We start from the raw sequence: 7,624 nt of genomic DNA on the forward strand, positions 1-7,624 counted from the left end.
GAAGACAATTGTTGACGGACGACGACGACGACGACGACGATGGACGACGACGGAAAATCAACCTATTTGATAAGCTCCGTGTCACGGACAGCGGAGCTAAAAAAAGGATGTGATCCTGCTTCAAACTTGCCCATGCTTCCATAAATATGAAGCACTATCCAGGAGCCTTGCACATTGTCTGATGAAAGCAGTTCTGACAGGAAAGCTTCCCTTTGAATAATGTAGGCATACACAAGCTTCCATACTTCATGAAGCCCTGTTGTACATAATGTACTAAATTTAACCATGAGGGGTTGCCATGTGGAATATTGGACAGGTTCATACCCATGTAACCTATAAGTCCAAAGTGACAAAAACTACTAAAGTTTCTTTGACGCAAGAAAATCATGAATGTGGGTGGATTCATAGAAATTCAAGAAATTCCTCGATCGAGTTGAAGATTTCAGAGATGTAAGATAAAAGGCAAGCCATAACCCCAACAAAAGTTTTCATAAGGTTCATAAGATACTCCAAATTTTGCCTTTGTTGTAAAATTTTGTGTTGTTTGAACAATCCCATTCCCATCATGGATGAACAGTTCACTTTCCTCCTTGTATGGAGTTGAGAAAAGGTGAAGATTTCCCCAAACATCTTGAAGCACAGCATATATTCATTCATTTTAAGTATGCAAAACTGATGGACAGTAACTCATTAGAAAGGATGAATATTCATGTACCTTGGATGATGACTAAATAACCAGAAAACTAGGCTCATTTTGACATAATGTCTGTTCCTAGTGTGAACTGTTCTCAGTGTGATAGTTACAAGTTCATATAGGTATTGATCCAGTGTGTTTTTGTATTGGTCTGTAGGCCAGTGTGGCAGTGAGTCACTCAGGTAAAGACTGATCATTCCCTCAATATGACATCTGCTGACCTCTACCAAGACAAGTTCAACTGTCAAATTTTTCATCTTCAGGTTTAATATTCACAATTTTACAGAAATTCATCTTACCACACTGTCATAAGCTGATCAAATTGTTCAGAGATATCCAATAGGATGCAAATTATGAAAAAAGAAAGTTTTATGTAAAGAAAGTTTAAATGTGCTCTGAATAGGGCTGTTTTCACATGATGTCATTATTCTAATATCAATATGCAAAAATAAATATTTGTCTGCGAATTCAGATTACAATTTTGAATGCAATGCAAAGATGACAGAAATGCTATTTAGTAGTAAATGCTAATGTTACAATGAACAATGGCAAAGACATTTGACTTGATCAGACAAGGTACATCAATAGCTATGCACACCTAACACTGACAAAGTTCATGCCAATTTCTAAAAGCTGTGTCCGATGTCTTGTGCACGCAGTTGTATTTATAAGTAACAAACCTGCAGCCATGAAGAGCCTCACCAAAGATTCTGTATGAGATGCCAATAATAAGCATAAAATATGATAAAAGGATAAAACTGATCATGGAGGTAACTTTAAAAACTTTTCAAATAAGGGTTGGACCATTGAATAGGATGGTGGGGGGGGGGGAAGACTGATTTTTGCAGAGAATTGTTTTTGCACTTGTAGAATGACTGGTGGATTTTTTCCCTACCTCACAACGGAAACAGATTTTTTGTTTATTTCTGATACTTGATAAATGTTCACACATCACAAAATCAAAACAAATTTTGAAATGAATCATAAAGTGCAAGTTTCACATTTGACATTCTTTATAATCCTGCATTATAAATTGGTGTATACTATGTGGGTGATGTGGAAGTGGCTTTCCCTGCCATACACGTTTTCTCATTCACCATGTTAAAAGCTTGGTTGACTTCTACGAGTTATCGAGTGGTTGAAGATTGTCTCAGAGTCTAGTCATAGAATTATTCTTCTTTTCATCTTGATGTTCACAGTCCTGATTTAATCCAGTTTTCTGTACCATACTCAATGTAAGTTTGGCAGGGTAAAACTAAAAGTTTGTGTCTGTAGGTGTACTTCCACTAATACTAATTACAGCGCTGTAAAGCTTAACTAATTTTTGTGATGAAGTACTCAAAATTATTGCTATTTGACAAATGTTCCCAGAGATTTATGTATTTTTAATTTGAATACATCAAATATCAAAAAATATAAAAGATCAAATGTATTTATATTCTACAAATGTCTGATTAGGTGTCAATCTACATGTTAAGGGTAGTAGCTTTACATGTGGTCAGTCAACAATTGGCTGTCAGCTGTACCAACAAAGAGGTGACCAGTGTGTTGCCCATTTTCCAATATTCAGCCATACAAAAGTTAAATATAGCCTTGTTTTGATGACAGAATATGGATTCATTGATTAAAGACAATCACTAATCTTAAAGTGGAATGCACCTCACGGACAGATATTCAGACTTAAAAATTTTTCTAGTACTCTTCTGGTCTACTATGTGTGAGGTTCATTTTACAGCTCTTGGAGTAACAACAATTTTGCCGCCTTAATAGATTTTCAAAAATTGAAATTCTATTTTTCCCCAATCGAGTTAATTCAGGGATGGAGGATATTTTGAATTTAAAATATTGGTAAATGTTAGGAAATTTGTTTCTCTTCTCCCAAAGTTTGCATCATGATCCCTTCCTGATTTATTGTGAATTCTTGATTTGGTAATTAAGAATGCGTGAAAATTTCATTAATGAAAGTTTGAGCAAAAGTTTCAGCATTTCACTTTCAAGGTGCATACTGCCTTGTCTTAATGTATAGTAAATCTGTGTTGCGGATCCTATTAAATTTTGTATGGTTTGATAGAAAAAAGCTGCATGTCAACATGTATACATGAGAAATGTCAGAGGCAGTCCATGTTTGTCAAAATTGTTGAGAAATGGCATATGATGTTTACATAGACACTGAAACAACTTGAATATTTCATAATTATACTGTATCAAAAGCATCAGCACACCCAAAACTTACATTAGACTTTAAAATAAAATACTATTAGGATTATAAAACACTTTCTGATGCATACTTTCTTTCTTTGCATCAATTTTTCCTTCAGATATCATCTATGACATGATTTTTTTTAAAGAGGTCTACTGAGAATTGTTCTTCCCCAAGATTTTCCATATCCCCTTTCCATGATATCAAATGGTACAAGCCTGACAAATCATTGCAAGATCTTGACTTGGGACACTTAATGACAGCTAGTATACAGAGACAATGATCTCCTGTAGCAGAGAGTTACTCTTGCAATTGTATCATAATATTGAGTAAATCTGGCCTAAATTTATCCTATTTGGGCATCTTTGAAGAGGAGAAACAGCCTTGTCTATTTCATCATCAGATATTACTAGTATTATTAGTCAATGGTCAACAGCATACCGGTGAACATAAACTAGTTATAGGACTAACCATTGCTATTTCCTGATAAAACAATTCATTTTGCCCTGGCTATGTGATTAGCTTTACCTGTCTTCTGTCTCTGTGAAATGCCAACAATCTATACTGTCTGCTGGAATGCAGTAATTTCACACTGGCAAGCTGTGCCATCAAAAACTTATACGTAAATTTCTTTATTAATAGTGTGATTGAAAGCACTTTGTACAGACTGAGTGATAAATACTCTGATAAATACCCTAATAGAAAGATGTAATATGGATGACACACCAATATCATAATGTTTAACCTAGGCTAAGTCCACAGCTGTGAACATCATCATAAATTTTTTGAGAAAAAAAAGAAAAAGCAGTACTGGTGATTTTGAGGAATATACTAAATTTTGATAACTTTATGAACAATTGGTGACATAGGGAAGAATCCACTACTCTTAGAACAAGTCATCGTTGATGACACAGTCCCCACTTGTTAATGGGTATTTTGATTACAGGTCCTCAGAGAGGATAGAGTCCTCTTCATTAGGTCTGTGATAAAAATACTTTTGAATGAATTCGCTTGATACATGTCTGAGTTATGGTTCAGGACATGAAAAAATCGTAACAAAATGGTCGCACAGTGGCCATATTGGATCGCATCACAAAACAAATTGATGTGCATAGCTATGACATTGGTCGATGTCCTTGTACCAACTTTGAATAAAATTGGTCGAAACATGCGGATATGCCTGAGAAATGGCTCTGTACATGAAAACATCGTAATAAAATGGCCGCCTGGTGGCCATATTGGATCGTATCACAAAACAGATTGACATGCATATGTATGACATAGGTCAATGTCCTTGTACCAACTTTGAATAAAAACGGTTGAGATATGCCGGAGTTATGGCTCTGTACATGAAAAAATCGTAATAAAATGGCCGCACAGCGGCCATTTTGGATTGTATCACAAAACAAATTGACGTGCACAGCTATGACATTTGTCAATAAGCTTGTACCAACTTTGAATAAAATCGGTTGAAACATGCCTGGGTAATGGCTCTGTACATGAAAAAATCGTAATAAAATGGCCGCCTGGCGGCCATATTGGATCGTATCACAAAACAAATTGACGTGCATATCTATGACATTAGTCAATGTCCTTGAACCAACTCTGAATAAAATCGATTGAAACATGCCTGAGTAATGGCTCTGTACATGAAAAAATCGTAATAAAATGGCCGTCTGGCGGCCATATTGGATCGTATCACAAAACAAATTGACGTGCATATGTATGACATTGGTCAATGTCCTTGTACCAACTTTGAATAAAAACGGTTGAGATATGCCTGAGTTATGGCTCTGTACATGAAAACATCGTAATAAAATGGCCGCCTGGCGGCCATATTGGATCGTATCACAAAACAGATTGACGTGCATATGTATGACATAGGTCAATGTCCTTGTACCAACTTTGAATAAAATCTGTTGGAACATGCCTGAGTTATGGCTGTGTACATGAAAAAATCGTAATAAAATGGCCGCCTGGCGGCCATATTGGATCGTATCACAAAACAAATTAACGTGCATCTGTATGACATATGAAGTAATCCTTGTACCAAGTTTGAATAAAATCGCTCCAGGCATCTCAGAGATATCTGCGTGAACGGACGGACGGACGCACGGACGGACGGACGCACGCACGCACGGACATGACCAAACCTATAAGTCCCCCCGGACGGTGTCCGTGGGGACTAAAAAATGTATTTCTGTTCAGTATAATACTTGTTACAGTATTCTTATCAATTATGTAACAGCTAAGTGTCAACACCTGTGCAATATGTGATATTGCCCAGATATTACAGCTGATATTATGTATCTGATTATCCAGCATTGTAGGCCCTGATGTTTTCTACATCTATTCACTTGCATTACTAAAATGATAAAATAATAGCAATAGTGTATAGGCCCCCTCCTAGCTCACAATGGACTCACGTAAATTGTGTACTCCATAACGTAGTCAGCTTCACCTCGTACATTATGTCGTGTAAAGTTTGCTTTTGTCCATTATAGGCTGGGAGGGGGTACATTATTGCTTATGTAGTGTTCAAAGAAGTTATTAGAAAAGCAATATATGCCAGCGTTTTCAGATTTCCACTTCTTTGTGCCAGCTGGGTTTCGTGTGATTTGGAATCATGTAGTTTGAACATATTAACATCTGCATTTACTTTAAAGACTGGTGTTTTTTCAACAGTCTACGTGTATAGTTAACAACTGAAATTACAAAGTCTTATGATAGAGAGAGTAATTATTTCAAGCTGTGTCTTCATCCATTCTAGTGGTTGAACCTCTTTCACATGTCATTATATTAAAGCAGGGGTCAAGGAATGACCCCACCATCATTGTTCTGAACACTGTGGTCTGATTAAGTTATAAATCATGTCATTTAGTAACTTTTAAAACAACCTGTTTATTAGGTGTCACAAAAACCACGGGTCACATGACCAGACAGACCCACTGTGACCGCTCAGCTGGAACTGATATGTACAAATGTGACCACTTTAGGTCATGAAAATCTTGCTACCATTCAGAAATATTCCAGAGGGCGCTCCCTGTAGTAGCAACTATTGTCATTATCATTTCACATTATATTATGCTCCATGTCCAATTTTTCGTGATTAAAGTTTTGATGCAGGTCAGGAATTAATAACATTAAACTCTAAATTATGCCAGTAAAGTGTAGATATACAGTTAACCATAACTTAATCGCAATTAGCAAAAGGTATCAATGAAACATAGTTTGACATAAAGGCATAAAGATATCATGTAATTACAAGAAAATATGTCATCCAAGATGTCTATTGCATTGGTAAAAGACTATTATTAGTAATACTGTTTGTAAAATCTGACAATTTGCACGGCAGATTTTCAATTTGATGAAGGAATGCCATTGAAAGTTAAAATCATTTCATCATGATATTTTGCAATTATAATGTAAATTGCAGTGTAAACAGACTGAAATAAATACTTAGGGAACATAGCACAAATTTACATATGGGTAATTTCTGTGTTATGTAAGACATACATCATACAGGTTCAGTATGATACCATGGTCCCTCCATCATGGAGGGACTGTGCTTAACAGATCTTTGCTCATCTTTAATAATTATTTTCTTGGAAACTTTTACAGTTGTAACCAAATAACTCTTGGGAATTGCATGCAACACATGTTTAAATTATTTCAGTTCATGATGCCTATACCAATGTCATCAGTAATGAAAGTTAGAATTCTATTGTAGAATATTTAATGTTCGATAGAAGAAGTAGATGATATTCAGAATGTCTAGGCCATTGCCACAGAAGGCTGGTATTGCTCTGCTTTTACAAGTAAATTCATTGTGTTTTGCATCAGAAATGTTATCACATGTGCCTTTGAAGGAGCATGATCAAACCTGGATATTGTTTGATAGCAACGAGCCTATTATTGGATTGTCTGCCTTTCAGAGTACCTGATGTGTTTCATCGTTCCTAGAAGAAACCTGGTTCACTTTCAATTTAGGTCTTGTTCCTGATAAAACCCTTTCACCCAATTTCACTGTAAACTGGTCCACGCTCACCCTTGAAGACATGGTACACTGGACCATACTATGGCAATGAAAGGGGAAAAGGCTCCAACACTTCTAACCATGATAAAAAGTGCTGTTGTAGAACTGTATGGAAAGATTCATGTACTGTCCAGCAATTCACTTGCAAGATAATCCTTTATAAAAATGATAAATTCTTACCTCATAAAACAGAATGTTAAACAGGAAACATCTCTGATTGTAGCTTCTCAATTATTTTCATTGCACTATTCTTGTCTTTGCAGTTTGCAGAATTGCTCTGTGATCAGTATCAATGTGGAGGATTCAACTCCCACTGCGGAAAGAACCATTTTTATAGGGAAACTGTGCATACTTTGTCATGCAACAGAGGCACAGCTGTACAGCTAATGTATGGAATGTAGAGTCATGTCCATGTCAAGCACTGAAATTTGAATTCTCTGAATGCAATCTTGGTGAGGTCACTGTCACTAGTTATACAAATCATGCAGGTCAATGGTTGTGTCCACAGGTGTTAAAACATAGAACTTGAATAAAATAAGGTTTCTTTTAGACGGTAGACATTGTGCCTGGCAAAATGAATTTTAATAGTTGATTTCATAATGGCTTAACTTAATCAGCCAGCAGATAATGAATATCTGATTCGGTACAATTTATTCTTGAAAATTTATTAGTTCAGTCAATCAGTTCTGTCTGT

General features: G+C 36.0%; 1 protein-coding gene across 1 annotated transcript in view; it reads right to left on the reverse strand.

The window, feature by feature from the left end:
- Positions 1–7,242, reverse strand: part of LOC139130747 (protein NPAT-like) — a 70,478-nt gene extending 63,236 nt beyond the window's left edge. Inside the window, exon 1 of the mRNA XM_070696539.1 lies at positions 7,111–7,242. The gene's annotated coding sequence lies outside the window, so the exon portion shown is untranslated. The remainder of the gene's footprint in view (positions 1–7,110) is intronic.
- Positions 7,243–7,624: the final 382 nt, after the last annotated feature.

Source organism: Ptychodera flava, chromosome 4 (genome assembly GCF_041260155.1).
Source record: "Ptychodera flava strain L36383 chromosome 4, AS_Pfla_20210202, whole genome shotgun sequence".
In the NCBI taxonomy this organism is placed as follows: Eukaryota; Metazoa; Hemichordata; class Enteropneusta; family Ptychoderidae; genus Ptychodera; species Ptychodera flava.